Raw genomic sequence first — 16,936 nt, 5'->3', positions numbered from 1 at the left:
GTGGCATTTCTGTATCCTCCTCCCTTCTGCTAGTGATGGTCTAAATTTGGGGGCCAATGGCTATATGCTGGACCGGTAGTCAGTGACGGGTATGATCCAATTGCAGTGGTATCAACCTAAGACAGGAGGTTAACGCCTAAAGGTCAGTTGCCTAAAGGTCAGTTTTCCGATGACGGGTAAGAACCATATGTTGAATTGGACAACCTACCAGGCACGATCCTTAAGCCACATTAACCTCACTCCCCCACTGGCACCAAGGCCAAATTTGGGGGCCAACAGAGGTGAGGCAAAGAACCTCATCCCCCCACTGGTGCATAGACCTATCCACAAGTATGGCTGTATGATGGACCGGTAGTCAGTGACGGGTATGATCCAGTTGCAGTGGTATCAACCTAAGATAGGAGGCTGATGCCTAAAGGTCAGTTTTCCAATGACGGGTAAGAGCCATATGTTGAACTGGACAACCTACCAGGCACGGTCCTTAAGCCACATTACTTGTTGTTTAATTAATCAGAAGGGGGGAGATGCTGGGAGCCATCAGCCAAGTAGGTATGACAATCTCCTTGCCAGCTTACTCCCATGCTGTCTAGTGGAAGGACTTCTGCAAGGAGACCTTGCTCAAGGACCAGTGCAGGATCCGTGTTTAGGGTGTTTCCCCTTTAGAATAGGGTGGTTTAGCATAATAGGAGATTAGGGTGTTCCCCTTTAGAATAGGGCAGTTTAGCATAATAGGAGATTAGGGTGTTCCCCCTTTAGAATAGGGCGTATCCTGCTGCTGAGTTCCTCTTGAGTTCTTAGGGTCAGACAGTATATTTTGGGAGACAGAAGCCCAGGAGTAGTGGATTTGGGCAGAGTGTGGATTAGGGCAGAGAGTGGATTTGGGAAGAGAACGTGGATTCCCCCAGAACGTGTTTGTAGATGGCCGGTTTGAGTTCGGGAATAAAGAATTGCTGTTTGAATCTACAAGGTGTGTGTGGAGACTCGTGATTTGTGCCCAGCCAGAGACTGTGGCAATTGACAACATTTACATCTGCATCCATCACTGCATACATGAAGTTCATATAAACTTCATGTATGCAGTGATGGATGCAGAATTTTTACTAATATCTATAATGGCATGGGTATGAGGTGTTTCCTGAAAATTCCTGTTTATGCAGGAATATTTAGAGGTAAACTTATTTGGCCATGAGACCTATAAACTTATCTGTCCATCTTAGTTTAAATCACTGGGTAATAACTACAGGCAGGTGGGATGTGGCTGGAGGAGATAGATCACTAAAGGATGTGGCCTGAAATTGTATCTTCCCTGTGGCCCTTCCTCTCCACATCCTTTCTTTTTCTCTACTTCCTCACCCAGCCACAGGGGAGAAGCTTTCCTTCACCGAACATGTTCCCCCATAATGTGTTGCCTCATTTTGGGCCGAGGGCAATGGAGTCAGTCTGCGATGAACTTGACCTCTGAAATTGTGAGCCGCTAATAAACAGTTCTTCTTCTTATTTGTTCTTGTTGATAAGTTCTGTCAGAGAGATAAAATCAAAACAATATGGTTTAAAAATGCATCGTTTTTGGCCAATTAAGTCTAAAAGGAAATGAAACTCAGTAACTTTTCAAATCAACTGATAACAAAAACCAGATCTCTTATATAGTGTTTTTAATTACTTAGCTGTGAAATTGAAAATGGAAATATATATTATGCTGCTAAAGTTCTTAGTTATTACACTATTATTATTGTTCTTATCCTGCCATCTATCTTTAACAGGCTTATATATAAAATATATTTTATACTGCTTTCTCCACATTATTACTTATGTAAAGGTTGATTATTACTTGGTCAATCCTAGAGCCTATGATTTACTTAAAGAGATCACTCTCTGGTCAAAAATAATGTTTATTCAAGATGTTTCTCATGATAGAGCAATTATAATACAGCTAAGTCCAAACTAAATCCTTCATCCCATTCAAAATTATATCAGAAATTCTTTTCTGCAAATAGTGACCAGAATTTTTAAAAACACATTAAATAATAATCTCTCTTGAAAAAAAATGTATGTATGCTTTTTTCCATATGGTAAATTAACTGTTACTTTATTAAAATCTACTTTCTAAAATATTATTTATTAAGTGGCTACTGTATCCTTGACATTATTCTAAGTAAGTATTCTCCAAAAATACAGAGGAAAAAAGCTTGCTTTTAGCGACTGATATTTTGTTGGGGACCACAAACCAAAGAGAATAATTAAGAAAAATAAACAGGTTTTGAATAGCAATAAGAACTAAAGAGAAAATGACAAAGGTCATGAAATGCTGAGGAGTAGTATCTCTCATAGAATAATGACCCAACCCGAGTATTAAAAGTTGTTAATTGCTTGAACTTGCAGATGTGTTATACTATATGCAAAGAAGAGCTAAGTAGCAGGTATAATTTATCCATCAGATAATCTGCTATGGAGATGGGGATCATCCTGTTTCCTTTCAGTGGAACCAAGTAATCCCAAGGGTCTTTCTTAATGACTCAGAGGAGTCAGAAAAGAATTAAAGATGCTGCTTCTGTTGCTGCCTCAGAAGATGGTGAATGGGGATGAGGATACAGGCAGTTAGGAATCCTCCAGAAGATGAGAATGTTTAGAAAGGAACACAGCACTGCTGACAGCTGGACTTGAGGCTAACAAGACCCTCTAGAATTGATATGGTATCAACCCATTATATTTATGGTAATTGGTGACAGAAGCAATAGGAAACAAATTTAGCATGAGAGTTTGGATCAAATGACCAAGAATGTTTTAAAAGATAACTTTGAGAAAAAAAATCTGAAGGAAGTTGAGAAAATTTTCATAAACCTACGATGGGATAATATTTGCAGGAGGCAAGAAGAGAAGGTAGAGACCTGCAGTGAGTCAGGAAGGGTGTTAATGGGTGACAATCAGAGAGCTCAGTGGGAAGGTGGGGATTTTGTGAAAACTTTGAGAGTCCTGCAGTTTCTGAAGACTTCAGAGAGAAGATCATTGGAAACTCACCATTATAGCTGCTCTAATGAGAACACATTGGTGGCCTTGGGGACTTTTGGGGGGTAGATTACTCAGTGAATGGAGAATGATGGGATTCATTTGTTGTTCATCTCCCAAACCCAAACTATAATGCTATTCTAAATCTCTAGGACTTGCAGGGAAGAAAATAACCTAATTCCCTTCTGTCTTTGAAAATATTTTCTTCTTCCATGACATGATAAAGATTGATTAAAATATAGCATAGACATTTCTGTCTTGGAATTAAGCTTTAAAATGACATGAAGATGAATTGGGAATAATGTAAAAGGCTTTTGCAATGAATCTTATTCTATGTATTTTTTGATATTTATTGCAAAATAAATAGATACACAGGGAAAAGACCATAGTGAATTGCTAAATCAGGGCATTGATATGGGGGATATTGTGTATCTTCCCTGAATAAAAGGAAAGAAAAAAACATGCTTGTATTTTCTGATTTGCAGGCAACAAAACATAAAGGAAAGTGGGGAGTAACACTGGTTCCTCTTCTCTGTATTAAGCTTTCAGCTGGTTCCACTTGATTTTTTAAGTGACTCTTTAATATTAGCCAATGAAAGTGAATGCTTCTTCCATCTGTGGCTCCAAATTAAATTTCACATTAAATCAATACTTTCCAAGGTCAAAATCATGAACTATGCTGAGAATTTCTTACCTGGTTATTAAAGCTGTCACTTTCAAAGAACTGATTACCAACCCTGGCTTATTCCAGTTTTTAATTGAAAAACATGAATGACAATAGTTTTAAAGCCATTCATTTTTAATCTCCAGCAATAGTGATCAATTCCCAATATAGTGTTTTTCACAATAACTTTGTGAAGTGTTCTAAAACCTTTCTCAGATACAGGAATGCATTCCTTAGGTAGGAAACTGGTTTTATACTTAGTATGCGTAATATTTCCATACAAAATCCATAATGGTCATGTCCAAAGACCATTCATCTCATAACGAGATTTAGTTTTGTGCTGGCAAATAATACTAAAGCTGAAAACCAATAGCATTTTTGACTTTTTATCAATTTTCCATCAAAATATGAAAGTATTTTTCAAAGTCATATAATTAAGGTTTGAACATAAATATGGCCAATTAAATAATAGTTATATAAAATTCTTTATGGGAACCAAGCATTAAAATATTATGTTTGATATTGTTGACATTGGCTATAAAATGATAAAATATCACATTCCCAATAGCAATTAAGAAACTTGGAATTGTTTTAATTTCATAAATCTTTCCTTTGATGTCAGAGACTAAATCCAACAAGATAGCTTTGTTGAACAAGATTTTTCTATTAAGAAATGTTTAATTTTGCTCAAGCTTATTGTTTATCTCTTATGAAGATGCTGGAATATGGGATGCCATGACATATAAAGTGTTGTTACTGTCATTAAAATACTTTCAAACAAGATGAAAAAATAATCATTTATCCATTTATTCACCAAATGAAGCTCAAAGACATGCTATGTAGGTGGGACAGATAACAAGGCCCTGTCCAAAACCAATGGTGCTCTTAGACAAGACAAGCATAATAAATCACATTTGCTGACATCTATAGTAAAAGAAAATATATTAAAACATTTCAGCTTTATCTAACCACTGAAAAACATTACTTTTTCAATATTAAAATGTGGTTTACTGAAAACATGTCATATTAGTTGGCTGGTTATGTCTAAATTAAATAACTTTTATTTATATTATTTTGATAACATGATAAGGCTACAGCAATAAAACCCTTGAGAATATTTATAATTTTAATAGGTTTTTTAATCCTGAAAATTGTAATAAAAATACTCACTGGATATAGTACATATTTCTATATAGGGAATTATAATTTTAGAATTAAGGAAAGAAATTGTGACTATAAATGTACCATAAAGATAAACTCTTAATTACTCAAAACAGGATTTCCTTCTTTCTTTCTTTCTTTCTTTTTTTCTTTCTTTCTTTCTTTCTTTCTTTCTTTCTTTCTTTCTTTCCTTTTTTTTATACCAAGGATGAAAGTATTTTTTATATTTTATTTAGAGACAAAGTACTCACTGAGTTACCTAGGGCCTTGCTAAATTGCTGAGACTGGCTTTGAACTTGTGATCTTTCTGCCTCTTCCTTCCCAGCTACTGGGACTATAGGTGTGCACCAACATGCATGGCTTAAAACTGGATTTCTACAATAAAATATAAAAAAGTAACAAAGACATAAGTTGCTATTAGTTCATAAAAGCAATTAAATGTATCATCACTAATATCCTTATTATCCAAACCAGGGGTATTGTTACAGAAGTCAGTTCATAAGTGGACATCTTATAGCTCTGTAACTTCTTGGAACACATAAAGATTCTTCAGGTGAAGTGGGGCATGCCAGAGGCTTCAGAGCCTGAGGTTTGGAGATTAAGGATTCAAAACCAGCCTCAGCAACTTGATGATGTACTAAGCAACTTATCAAATTAGTGTGACCCTGTCTTTAAGTAAAAATATTTAAAAGGTGGGGGGGATATGACCCAGTGGTTAAGTGTTTCTGGGTTCATTCCCCAGTAAAAAAAAAAAGTATTTACATGGATGTTTATGTTTATGTTGGAATACATGAAATCCTAAAAGGAATAAGAAGAGCTAATGAAAGTTCTTTGGAGAAACAATGTTTTCATTTCTCCTTTTTAGGAGAGAAAGGTATAGTTTGTGTGTGTGTGTGTGTGTGTGTGTGTGTGTGTGTGTATATGCATACACACCCTTTTTTATTTGGTTATTGGCATGAGAGAGTTCCCTTGTTATGCACACTCAGAAGCAACTTCAAAGTCATATGTGTATATATTATTTACTTGGCATAAATCCAATACTCTTAACTAATGAAATGTGAAATCAAAATAGCATAAAGGGAAGAAGACTGACACTGGCTTTCAGCATTCAAACTCCTACACAGGAATGTGAAGGTGGAAACATAAATTTTCTATATTTATAAAAGATAGATTGAGAATAACCACTACCCATTCTGATTTAAATGTACAAGTTACCCTTGGGCATCAATTATAACCTAGCTGAAGTCATAAGTAATAGCTAAAAGCTGATAAATGTGCATGTAGGAAGTGCTTAAAACATAATCACTTTCCCATCAGAGAAGGAGCAAGGATATCATAAGCAGGCAATTGGGATGCCTTGTCATTTATATATGAATTGGGCAATAAAGAAAATAGCTTGACATAGGAATGCTTCATCTTTGAAGGGCTGCAGAGGTGAAGGTATCTTGACTTTAATTTGAGGATGTCTGTTGTATATCTTCAGCATCACAAGGCCCTACATCACACAGCAGAGTTGATGCATGTATAAATGTTTCAATAGCTAAATAGCAGATTGCAAAAAGTCTGCTCATGCTGTTAAAAATATCACTTGTTTTAGTTTTTAATCGGAATCTGAATTAATGGGCTCCAAAATATATCTACAACATATGAGAAACATGAAAGATATTTTGGATTTATTATTCGAAAATTCCCAACTATAAGTTTCTACTTAATTTTTATTCTTAAGCTATATAGTCCTTAATATCCTATCTGCAGGAGACCTTTGTCAAGTCCCCTCTATAGAGTATTTTTAAATTGAATATATTGCTTTTCAACATTTCCCCTTTCTTGAATTCATGTTTGATAATGAAATTCCACTTTAGGTAGCTAGGCACCATTGTTCCAGTTGGGGTCACTGAAAAACTAGATGCTGAGATGGTGTTTTGGGTGCAGGATTTTTTTGTTTTAATTATCATCTGTCAAAGTAAAGGAAGAGAAGGATTAAGAAAAGGTAAAATTCAAAGTTCCATGATGGCTGGATGAAGACTCACAGGAAGCCTTGGCTGGTGTGGGACATCAAATATTCCTCAGCTGCTTTTCTCTTTCTTTCTTGTCTTTGGATGCTGGCTGCCATGGGAAGGTGTGACCTTCGGACAACTTGTCAACCAAGAAGGAGCCCACCTTGAAGGTGATCTACCAGCCCTGCTTGCTGTTGCATCAAGTCCTCCACGGAGGCATCAGCGTCTCCATCATACTCTGCATCCCCGCTCACACGTCACATCCCCCACATGCTCACTCACTATGTCCAATAAATATTAACTATAAATGGTTTTTCTATTTGTTGGGTCCTTTACATCTTGGCTATGGCTGTCTTAATGCTTTTTCTTTATCTTCCTTTTCATTTTCTTTTTCTTTCTTTCTTTGCACATTTTTGCCCACTTCCTTTCCTGTTGCCATGTCAGGGAGCCTGAATGGTCTTCTTTCTTGCAGTGCTCAATTACACAGAAGTTTCTGCTTTCCTTCTAGACAAGGTCCACACCTGCCTTCTTAAACACCTGTTCCTCTGTCTTCCTACAACTTGGACTACTATAATTTTCAGTGAGCTATGCTCTTTAACATCTTTGTGCCTTTGTTTGGACTCCTGTTTCTGAAACAAACATACAACCCATCATGTCAGCCTGGCAAATGTTCAGTTTCCTGTAAGAATCCTTCTGCCCATCAGCCAATGTATAAAGTTCTTTGAATCATCATCACAAATAGCAAAAACTTCAGCACATGCCAATTTGTATCTTTATTCATCTTAATGCAATGATGGCATGTACAATTCTTCACTAAGTGAAGTACCTGGCACATGTGGACCCTGAGGTTTGATTTGCCCTGTGAACTAAGAAAAGAGTGGAGGTGGGGGTGGGGAAGGGAAAAGAAAGAGAAAAATAGAAGCAAGAAGAAGGAGGGTGAAGAGAAAGAGGAGATAGAATAGATACCTAAATATCAGTTATTTAAAAAATGAGGTGATTTAGACACAAAGAAATATTTATATAACTTGCTGTGTGACATCAAGGATGTTATTTTACCTTTCTGAGTTTTTTAATAGGTAAAATGTATTTTATGACATCACAAAGATTTAATTGGGATTCAAGTCATTATTTCTAGCACACAGAAGTACCCTGTTTTCTTACACTATTACTTGATTTGTACAACAATTCCATTTAAATGGTGATAAAAAGGTCACCTTTTACGATAATTTTTGAATCTTGAAAGCAGATCTCTGCTGTACACATTGGCACTAATATGGATTCCACAGCATGCAGTGTCATCTCAATTCACAGCTATACTTAGTAGTTAAATTTTAATTTCCACATACTTTCTTGTTTTTATTTCATATTCTTTTGAAGAATAAAATGAAAATGATGTTTCTAAATTTCTATTCAGAGACTGTCACTTTATTAGGAATTTTAGATTGAAGAGTATCACTATGAATCACAGGACCACAGGTGTTTTATCCTCACCCACCTCACCCTCCCTACCTCCCCTACCCACTTGTAATGAAAGGATGGCTAAATTAGTTTGACAAGGTACTACTGGGACACTGCCACCTATAGTGTACTGAACAGCATTACTGTTATTTTTAACTCATTAAGAATGGGCAGGATATATCTCTGAGAGTAATATAATTAGTCTAAAATTATTATCATTGTTGTACATCTGTATAAAGGAACTAAAATCATGTAATTCTACACCTAATGTACACATGTAATACAAATTATGCTAAAAATTCCTGCTCAGGTTCTACCCATGATTCAGAAAAATATGCCTGTTTCAAGATCCTTAACGTGATCATATCTACAAAGTTTATTTTTCACACACTTGATCTTAGCCAAAAGGCCGAGAAGTGATACAAAGATTACTTTTCTATTTAAGGCTATATTCACAGGTTCCAAGAACTAGGATATGGACATTTTGTAAAGACCATTATTCAGCCTATAACAATGCCCTTAAGTGCATATATTCATAACATAAAAGTCACTTTCTAAATTGAGAAAGGAACTTGATTATGCAATAAGGTATGGACATATTCAATAATGGAAGAGAGGCAAGCCACTTAAGAAACAAAATATTTAGTTTTACACCATAATTCACATGCAATATAAAGGCAGGCTTAGCTAACATATTGAGGATGGAATTAAATTATGGAACCAGTGATGGAGTATTCAGAAAACATTCAGTGTTCTGTAAAGTTGTGCAAGCTTATCAGGATAGTAAAGAAAATAAGAATGCCTGTGTTTCTAAAAAGTCCTAAGAACCCAAACAAATAGAAGAACCATAAAAAACCCATGTGTTAAGGATCTACAGACACATTCAGAGTAAAAGTGAATAAGAACTAAATGCAAAATACTAGATGAAAAGTATGGTAGTTGTGAGTGTGTTTCAAGTATGAGTGATCTCCCAGGTCAAATTGATGATCCTGTAATGTTTTGTTGTATAAAATTAAATTGTGAACTACAATATTATGATATACATACATGATGAAGAAATGACAATAGTCCAGTAAAATAAGATAGGATCATTTCACATGGTAAGCTTTTCTTCTTTCTTTTTTTCCCTTCCTTGTTGTAAATTCACCTAAATTCTATTCCCTTAGCAAATGTTCTACACAATATTATTAACTATAGTCCTTATGCTGGACTGTAGATCTCTCTAGTCTTCTTCATCCTCCAAACCATAGCATTAGATTTAGAATGTTTTAAGCTTGAAGGAGGTCATTAGAGAATTCTCTTTCCAAATGAGAACCTTGATCTAAAGTTTCTGCCAGTCAGTGTTCTTCCAAAATACAAAACAAGCTTTTTTTTATTTAGCTTTTTTTTTATTTAGGGAGAGGGGACCAATTGAAAATTCTATTTTAAAGCCCCTCGCTCCCAAGTGCAACCATTAATAAAAAGCAAACAAATAAATATCGAGATTTGAGAACTAATAAACAACAACAAACCCTGGATAAACAAAAGCTAAATACCATTAATCACATAAAGGAGCTTAAAATTTTTCTATCTAATTTAATAATGTCATAGTTTGACATTTTTCTCTTTTTGCATTTTTGAAATTCCCTTTTTATTTCAAGTTAATCTGTACCATAGCCTCTATGTAACAAAGGAAAAAAAAAATGATCTTGTTATCCATATGACCACCTTGAGGGCACACTGCAGCTTGCAGAGCACATGGTGACACTTATGGAGTCAATAACAATGTCTAAATAACACAAGTTTTAATCATAGTCATCTTTTATCATCATGGATGCTCCCTGGGCTGTTTTTAATTTGATCATATTGAAATGTGCTGTCCTGATTTTCATGAATTAGGACAAAGTCACCCTTACTCACCATCTGAAGTCTCAGATGTTCCTTCCCATTCAGTAATAAAAATGAAAATGACTTTCCTTGGCAACTCAGACAATTTTCTGGTTAATTATGTGGATGTAATTCTTTGATTATTTGCATATTTTATAGCTAGAAAGCCCTTTTCTTTCTTGCCAGTTTCTTTTAGTTTTGCTTTATAAACATAATATTTAAAATTGTTTATGATGTTTTGCATATTGTAAGAATTTAATAAATATACCTGAAATTCTTTCTGCTGCAAAGTAGACACTGTATACAATGAAATACATCATCTATTTTTTTAAATCCACAATATTTCTAAGTGGTGTTGGTACATCTAAACATGTCTTCACACCTATTGTGATCATGAAGGGCCATCTTATAAGATAGAAGTTAAAATTAATAACAATACTTATATTAATTAACTACACTGGCTTTAGAAGTAGATATTAATCCCCACCCCCACAAAATAAGGGTTCATTTGGAAATAAATTATTAGCCAAAATTATATACTTCATATAAAATTTATGTGTATAGAAGTTTACTAACCAAAAGAATTATTTTGAGTGAATATATTATTCAATTAATGCACTCTGCAAACATGTTGACTGAATTATTTGAATTATTGTGTTGGCATCCCATGAAAGAATGTATATTATAGATTTTTACAGTCTAAAGTTATTTCTTTTCAGTGGGCAACTCTTCAGACACACACGCAATTACTCAGTGTCCCAATTTAAAAATCTTGGAAAAGCTTTATAATATCTAATATCTGCTATAAATTGAGTCTGTAACTTGTTATGGGATCAAATAGACATCCTTTCATTTATTACTTTAATAATCTTAAATATGTTCATTTTCTGGCAACTTGTTAACTAGGGGAGTCTGCATAACAACACTGATTAAACTACAGAGAACTAAAACCCTGTTCTGACAACATTACACTGATTTCTGTGCTTCCAGAACCTGAACAAATAAACCACATGGGCTGAAGTTTACCAAATAAACATAAATGCCTCCATTTGTGAATGCTCATTTCCTATAGAGTAAGAGACACTAGAAGTGAAGTTTATATGCCCTGCTATCATGGCTGAGGATGAGGCGGAGCACCCTGGGGTTGGGCAGTCGCCGTGTCTGCCTGCAGGAGGCCAGCTGTGAAAGCTAGTAGGCCCGGGCCAGGCAGGCGTAGAGCAGCCCGATGACCAGGCCGGGCCCCAAGATGCTGGTCCTGAAGAGCAGCGTCAGGTAGGCGCGGTGTGCATGTGGGCCCCAAGCCGGCAGGCAGGGACTCTTGGGGCCCCTGTGGAACAGCCGAATGGCGAGCATCATGGGCAGGGTCAGCAGCACTGCCAGCAGCCAGGTGCCCAGCACCAGCAGCTTGCAGTAGCCCTTGGAGCGCTGCACAGTGTACAGGGGTCTCAACACTGCAACATGGTGCTCACTGCTCATGACGGTCTGGGTGAAGATGCTGGCATGCATGTTCAGGAAATCCAGGCTGAAGAGGATGCGGCAGCCCACGTCACCAAAGTGCCAGTCCTTGGTGATGTAGGTGGCCACAACGAAGGGGATGCTGAGCAGGTAAAGAAGGTCTGCCAGAGCCAGGTTCACCACATAGGCATACATGGAGGCCGATATGCGCAGGAAGCGGCACGTGACCACCAGCGTGTACACATTGCCCACCATGCCCACCAGACCCATGGCCGAGAGCACTGCCCTGAGGGCCCCCATGGCCACCAGGTCCTGCAAGGAGCCGGGCTCCGTCAGGCTGGTCCAGGAGCTGTTGAGGGACACATTGGGGCCACCAGGTGGCTTGGGCGTGGCACTGCCTGACACAGCCAGCGCAGGGAATGTGGTTGGGGACTCTGGGCTCAGCGCCATCTCTGCCTTCAAGCTCGGCTCCAGCTGGGACGGCTGTTCCTTGAAGATGGGGTGGGGTGTGTCTGTGGGCAAACGACCGTTCTGTGGGAGAAGTGCCCATCAAGGTGCAAGGCAGCACTCCCTTCCACGCCCACAGGCACGAGATGGACAGCCCCCACAGGCCACTCAGTCTCAGAGGGACAGGGACTCCAAAGAGGAGCCCTTCTGTTTCATCTGTCTCACTGCCAGGGGGGACCTGGGAACTATGTGACCAGCTGTCCCCAGGGAATTCCCCAGAAGGACCCCAGCCCAGGCCTCGATGCCAGCCAAGGCCTCCAGGGCTGACTGAGCTTTTCTGAAAGCACAACACAGCAGTGCAGCCCCTCATGGTCAAGGCCAGCATGGGAGGAGCTGGGAGTCCTGGGGTCCAGCCTGAGACACCTCTCTGTCATTTCATTTCACTTGTACATTTTTTAAAAAATGTGTTTTCTTCTAACTACAAAAGCAATATCTGCTGACTTTAAAAGTCCAAATTGAAAGTGAGGAAAACAAGCCTGGACCCTCACACCACACGCACAGCCACAGATGGCAGACTGAGCCTGGATCCTCACACCACATGCACAGCCACGGATGGCAGATTAAGCCTGGACCCTCACACCACATGCAGAGCCACAGATGGCAGACTGAGCCTGGACCCTCACACCACACGCACAGCCACGGATGGCAGACTGAACCTGGACCCTCACACCACACGCAGAGCCATGGATGGCAGACTGAGCCTGAACCCTCATACCACACGCACAGCCATGGATGGCAGATCTATGTGTAAGAGGTTAAATAGATCTATCAGTTGGGCTTCTGGAAGTAAATAGAATATCTCCATGAACCTTTGGTGAGAAAAGATTTTTAAAAAATAAAATTTATTTAGAACATTAAGAGGGGGACTGGGGTTGTGGCTTCGCGGTAGAGCACTCACCTAGCAAATGCAAGGCTCTGGGTTCAATATTCAGCACCACATAAAAATAAATAAAATAAAGGTATTGTATCCAACTACAACTAATATATATATATATATATATATATATATATATATATATATATATATATAGAGAGAGAGAGAGAGAGAGAGAGAGAGAGAGAGAGAAAGACCCTGAAGGCTGTCCTCCCCCATATCCAGGCCTGTGTTGCCTCTAGATGGCTTCCCTCTTCCCATCCAGGCTGATGATATTAAGGATAAATTCTGCCTGGTCCTACTCCTGGCGACCCTGAGCTCCTGCTACAGAAGGGGACCAGACATGTCCAAGTCCCTCCCGCCTTCCTTCTCGCAGCTGTCTCTGGTCTGGAAAAGCTGGTTGCGATGTCCTCTCCCACGGCTGGACAGCTAACCCCCCGGAAATCGCCCAGGCCCCCTCGCTCAGCTGCCCCACCTCTTGGCCAGTGCCCAAGCCCTCTGGGGGTCGCCCACCTTCCCCCATGGGACTGTTAAAAGAAGGCGAGAAGGGAGCAAGACCCCCAGCCTGACAGTCCCCAAGTAACTGGTGCAGCTGGAGGGTCTTTGGCGGCCTGGCAGAACCCGAGCCTAGGGCCCAGGGACAGAACCGCCAGGAAGCCCGTACCAAGTTGGGGGCGTGCACCGGCTCAGGGTCTTCCATAGGTCCCTTGAGGATCAAGACCTGCGTCTCCAGGGACCTCGCCTTCCCTCTGGGAGCCACAATGCCAGCTCCGGGGCAGCAGGAGCTCTCGGGACCACGCCAGGAGCACCGTGCACCCCAGCCACCCGAGCTGTACCCACCTGCCGTGGCACTCGGATAATCACGGAGCCATCAGATCTGTCCACCCAGCCTGGGGTCGCTCGGGACAGCCACCTCGCCTGGCGTCTGGTCGCTCCCCACAAGTCTCCAACCACTTCGCGGAAAAGTGGGCTCCGGGAACTTCTGCGCTGTCCCTGCCGGGGGCACGGAGGGGCGGAAGATCCGTGGCCTCCTGGGCTTCCATGCAAAGGAGGGAGGTGCCCGCTCTCTCTACGGGGAGAGCGGCGCCGCGCCCAGCCCCTGGCCGCCGCCACCTACCCGGTCGCCAGCTGGGAATGCGCAGTGGCCCAGCGCCAGCTCGCAGGAATTAATAACCCAGCGCAATGACGGATCACGGGCGCAAAGGGAGCGGGGTGCCGGGCGGGGAAGGTCACGGCCAGGTCGGGTGTGGCTGGGCTCAACCCGGGGGCATGGGCAGTTCCTGCCGCCCTGGATCTGTGCGGGGTGGAGAAGCCAGGATGCAGCGGCCACACACAGCCTCCACTTGCAGCCTCCCGCTGAGTCTTCCTGATCTCGGATTCTCCGCTGTCAATCAGGCTCTGGGGGCGAAACAACCTGCCACCCCAGGAACCCTCAACACCTTCCCAGAAACCCAGGGTCTTGAAAGAGGCAGGCGTCGGGTGGGGACTGTGGAGTCCTCTAGCCCAGGCGCTGCCTGGGGAGCTTGCAGGGCCGGTCCAACCCCGGGTGTCGGGTTTGCGGGCTTCTGTGGATGAGCAACCTAGACAGGTCTGGGGATTCAGGGGGTCTGGTTGCATCTGACCTGACCTAGTCCTCTACCTGGCCCTCCTGACTCTAGGGTCTTTGTTCACTGCCTTTCACACTTTAGCAGAACCCAGGAAGGTGACACTGGGAAGAAGCAAGGCCTTGGATATGGGAGGATGTCACTTTGAAATGAGGCCCCTTTGCCATGAGCCAACCGCTGGTGCCCACTCTCTATCCTCCTGGGACTCCACCTCTGACTTCAGGCCAGCTGCCAGGGTGTGGGCAGTCGGTGGTCAGTTGCTTCCTGTTGGGCCTCCAGTGCCTCTCTGCAACAGCAGACTTCCCTGGCCACCTAGCCCCTCCCTCTCTTCTTAGCTCTCTTCTCCAGGTGCATCCTGAATGTGCTGTCTCCTCTGGGGTTGTCACTTCTACTGCCTGCAGAGCTGAGCGGTGCCACTATCTCTCTGGGTCATCCATATGCAGGTGGCACACTGCCCAGGAGGAGGCTTGAGGAGTGTACTGTGGAGTGGGGGCAGGAGGGGCAGAGGGTGAGGGTGGGACCCTCAAGCCTTGTCATCCTCCACTTGGAGCCATAAACCAAGAGCACCTCTGGGGGCAGCATCCTGGAGGGCTCAAGTGGGGGTTGCGACCAAGGTCAAGGGAAAACAAGGTGGTACTCATGATTGGGTTGCAGGGACAAGGGAGGGGAACATTATGGCTCCTGAAGTGACTGCTGGGCAGGCACTTTGGCTTTGGGTGGAGGGCCACACCACTGTCCCAACCTACCTGCCTCTGGAGGGTCGCCACTGTCCCAGCCCACAGGAGCATGTGGACCTGGCTTTCCTGTTGCTCAGGTGGATGTAGAGGGCCTAGGGAAGTCCATGCAGTCATCCTCACTGGACTTAGAGAAGGCTGGAGCCTGCTTCTGAGAGTGGACACAAGAGTATCTTGCATAGACTCCAAGTCCTGAAGGAGCTGAGAGTTCCTATGTGTCCTGGGAGAAGACCACATGTTCTTAGGACTCACGCCATCTCCTCAGGCCTGGAATGGATCACCAAGGGGCCATGATCACTCTGCAGCCAGTAGGGTTGACCCCAAAGAGACTGTCATGTGCCCTGCCCTGTCCCTCCAATATCCCCTTTCAGGTGTCCTGGCAGCAGATGCTGGCTGCACTCCTGTCTCAGACCGGCCCCTTGCCCTGACATCTCATCTCTAGGACCTTCACAGAAATGAGCTCCATCAAAGGAACCCAGCCCAGTGGGGTGCCGCCCAGTGGTGGACCCCCTGGAAGGCACGAGGCCTGGCCTTGGCTTCAGCCCCTGGTTCTTCAGAGGCAGGTGCTCCACACTCGGTCAAAGAGGACTGGATTTTCTAATAAAAGAGTCCAAGAGTCTTTCTATAACTTTAAAAATACAATGTCTAAGATTAAGAAACCACACAGAAGAATTAGTTGACTCAAAGGTTGGTCAATAGAGTGATCCGAGCTCCGAGAGACAAGAAGAATAGAGACACAGGCAAGCAGGGAGATGGGGCCCCGTCGCCGGCTGCCTTGCACCGGAGCCCCAGAGAAGAGGAGAGAAAGTGGACAGAACCAGTATCTGAAGTGTGGCTGGGAACTTCTCAGAACTGGTGAACAAGTCAAGAACCTCAGCAGGTCGCAGGCAGGAGAACCACCCCTCTGCACCTCAGCAAAGACCTGAAGACAGAAGTGGTAGTAAAGCCGTCGGAATAAAACAGAACTAAACAAGCGGGACAAGGAACCAACGACTGCTGGATTCTCTCCAGAAACCGTGGAGACCAGCAGAAAACGGCCTACAGCTCTCCAGGGAGCTCCAGGGACTTCAGACCTGGTTCGGAGCACGTGGAGGAGGGATGTCGCTGGGGGTGGCCCAGCCAGCTGGGGCTGGGCTGGATTGGGGACTCATGCTGAGGACGCCACTTTCTGCTTCATGGTTTTCCATCCCCAGTGAACGTGGAGTTCTTCTTCCTGTTTCCCAACACTCCAAAGCATCCTTGACATCAAATATCTCCAATGACTTCTTCTCCATCATTTTGTGAATCCACACTCCAGTAGATTGGGGTGAGGTTGGGAGCAGCTCTGCCTATCGCTGTGGCTCCCAGACACTGGGCTTTGGGCTCAGGTGTGTGCTCAGGGTCCTCTCCTGGGAGGAGTTTGCAAGTCCACTCTGCCAGGCCCCAGGAGAGCTTCGTGTGCACAGCCACCATCCCCAGGCTATTTCTGGGCATGCTTCTGGGGATGAACTCTGCCTTCTCCCATGTATTCATCCCTCTTCTGTGGTTGGAGCAGAGAGGTCATAGCTTGGCCTCTGTTAGGGTTTGAATGTAAGGTATCCCCCAAAAGCCCATGTGTGAGACAATGAAAGAAA

General features: G+C 42.4%; 1 pseudogene; it reads right to left on the bottom strand.

Annotated features, from left to right (window-relative positions):
• Positions 1 to 11,232: 11,232 nt before the first annotated feature.
• LOC143641332 (urotensin-2 receptor-like) lies at positions 11,233 to 12,054 on the bottom strand (annotated as a pseudogene).
• Positions 12,055 to 16,936: the final 4,882 nt, after the last annotated feature.

The sequence above is a fragment of the Callospermophilus lateralis genome, unplaced genomic scaffold, assembly GCF_048772815.1.
Source record: "Callospermophilus lateralis isolate mCalLat2 unplaced genomic scaffold, mCalLat2.hap1 Scaffold_96, whole genome shotgun sequence".
Taxonomy (NCBI): Eukaryota; Metazoa; Chordata; class Mammalia; order Rodentia; family Sciuridae; genus Callospermophilus; species Callospermophilus lateralis.
Note: the sequence above shows the minus strand (reverse complement) of the source record. Positions and strands in the feature narration are given on the sequence as shown.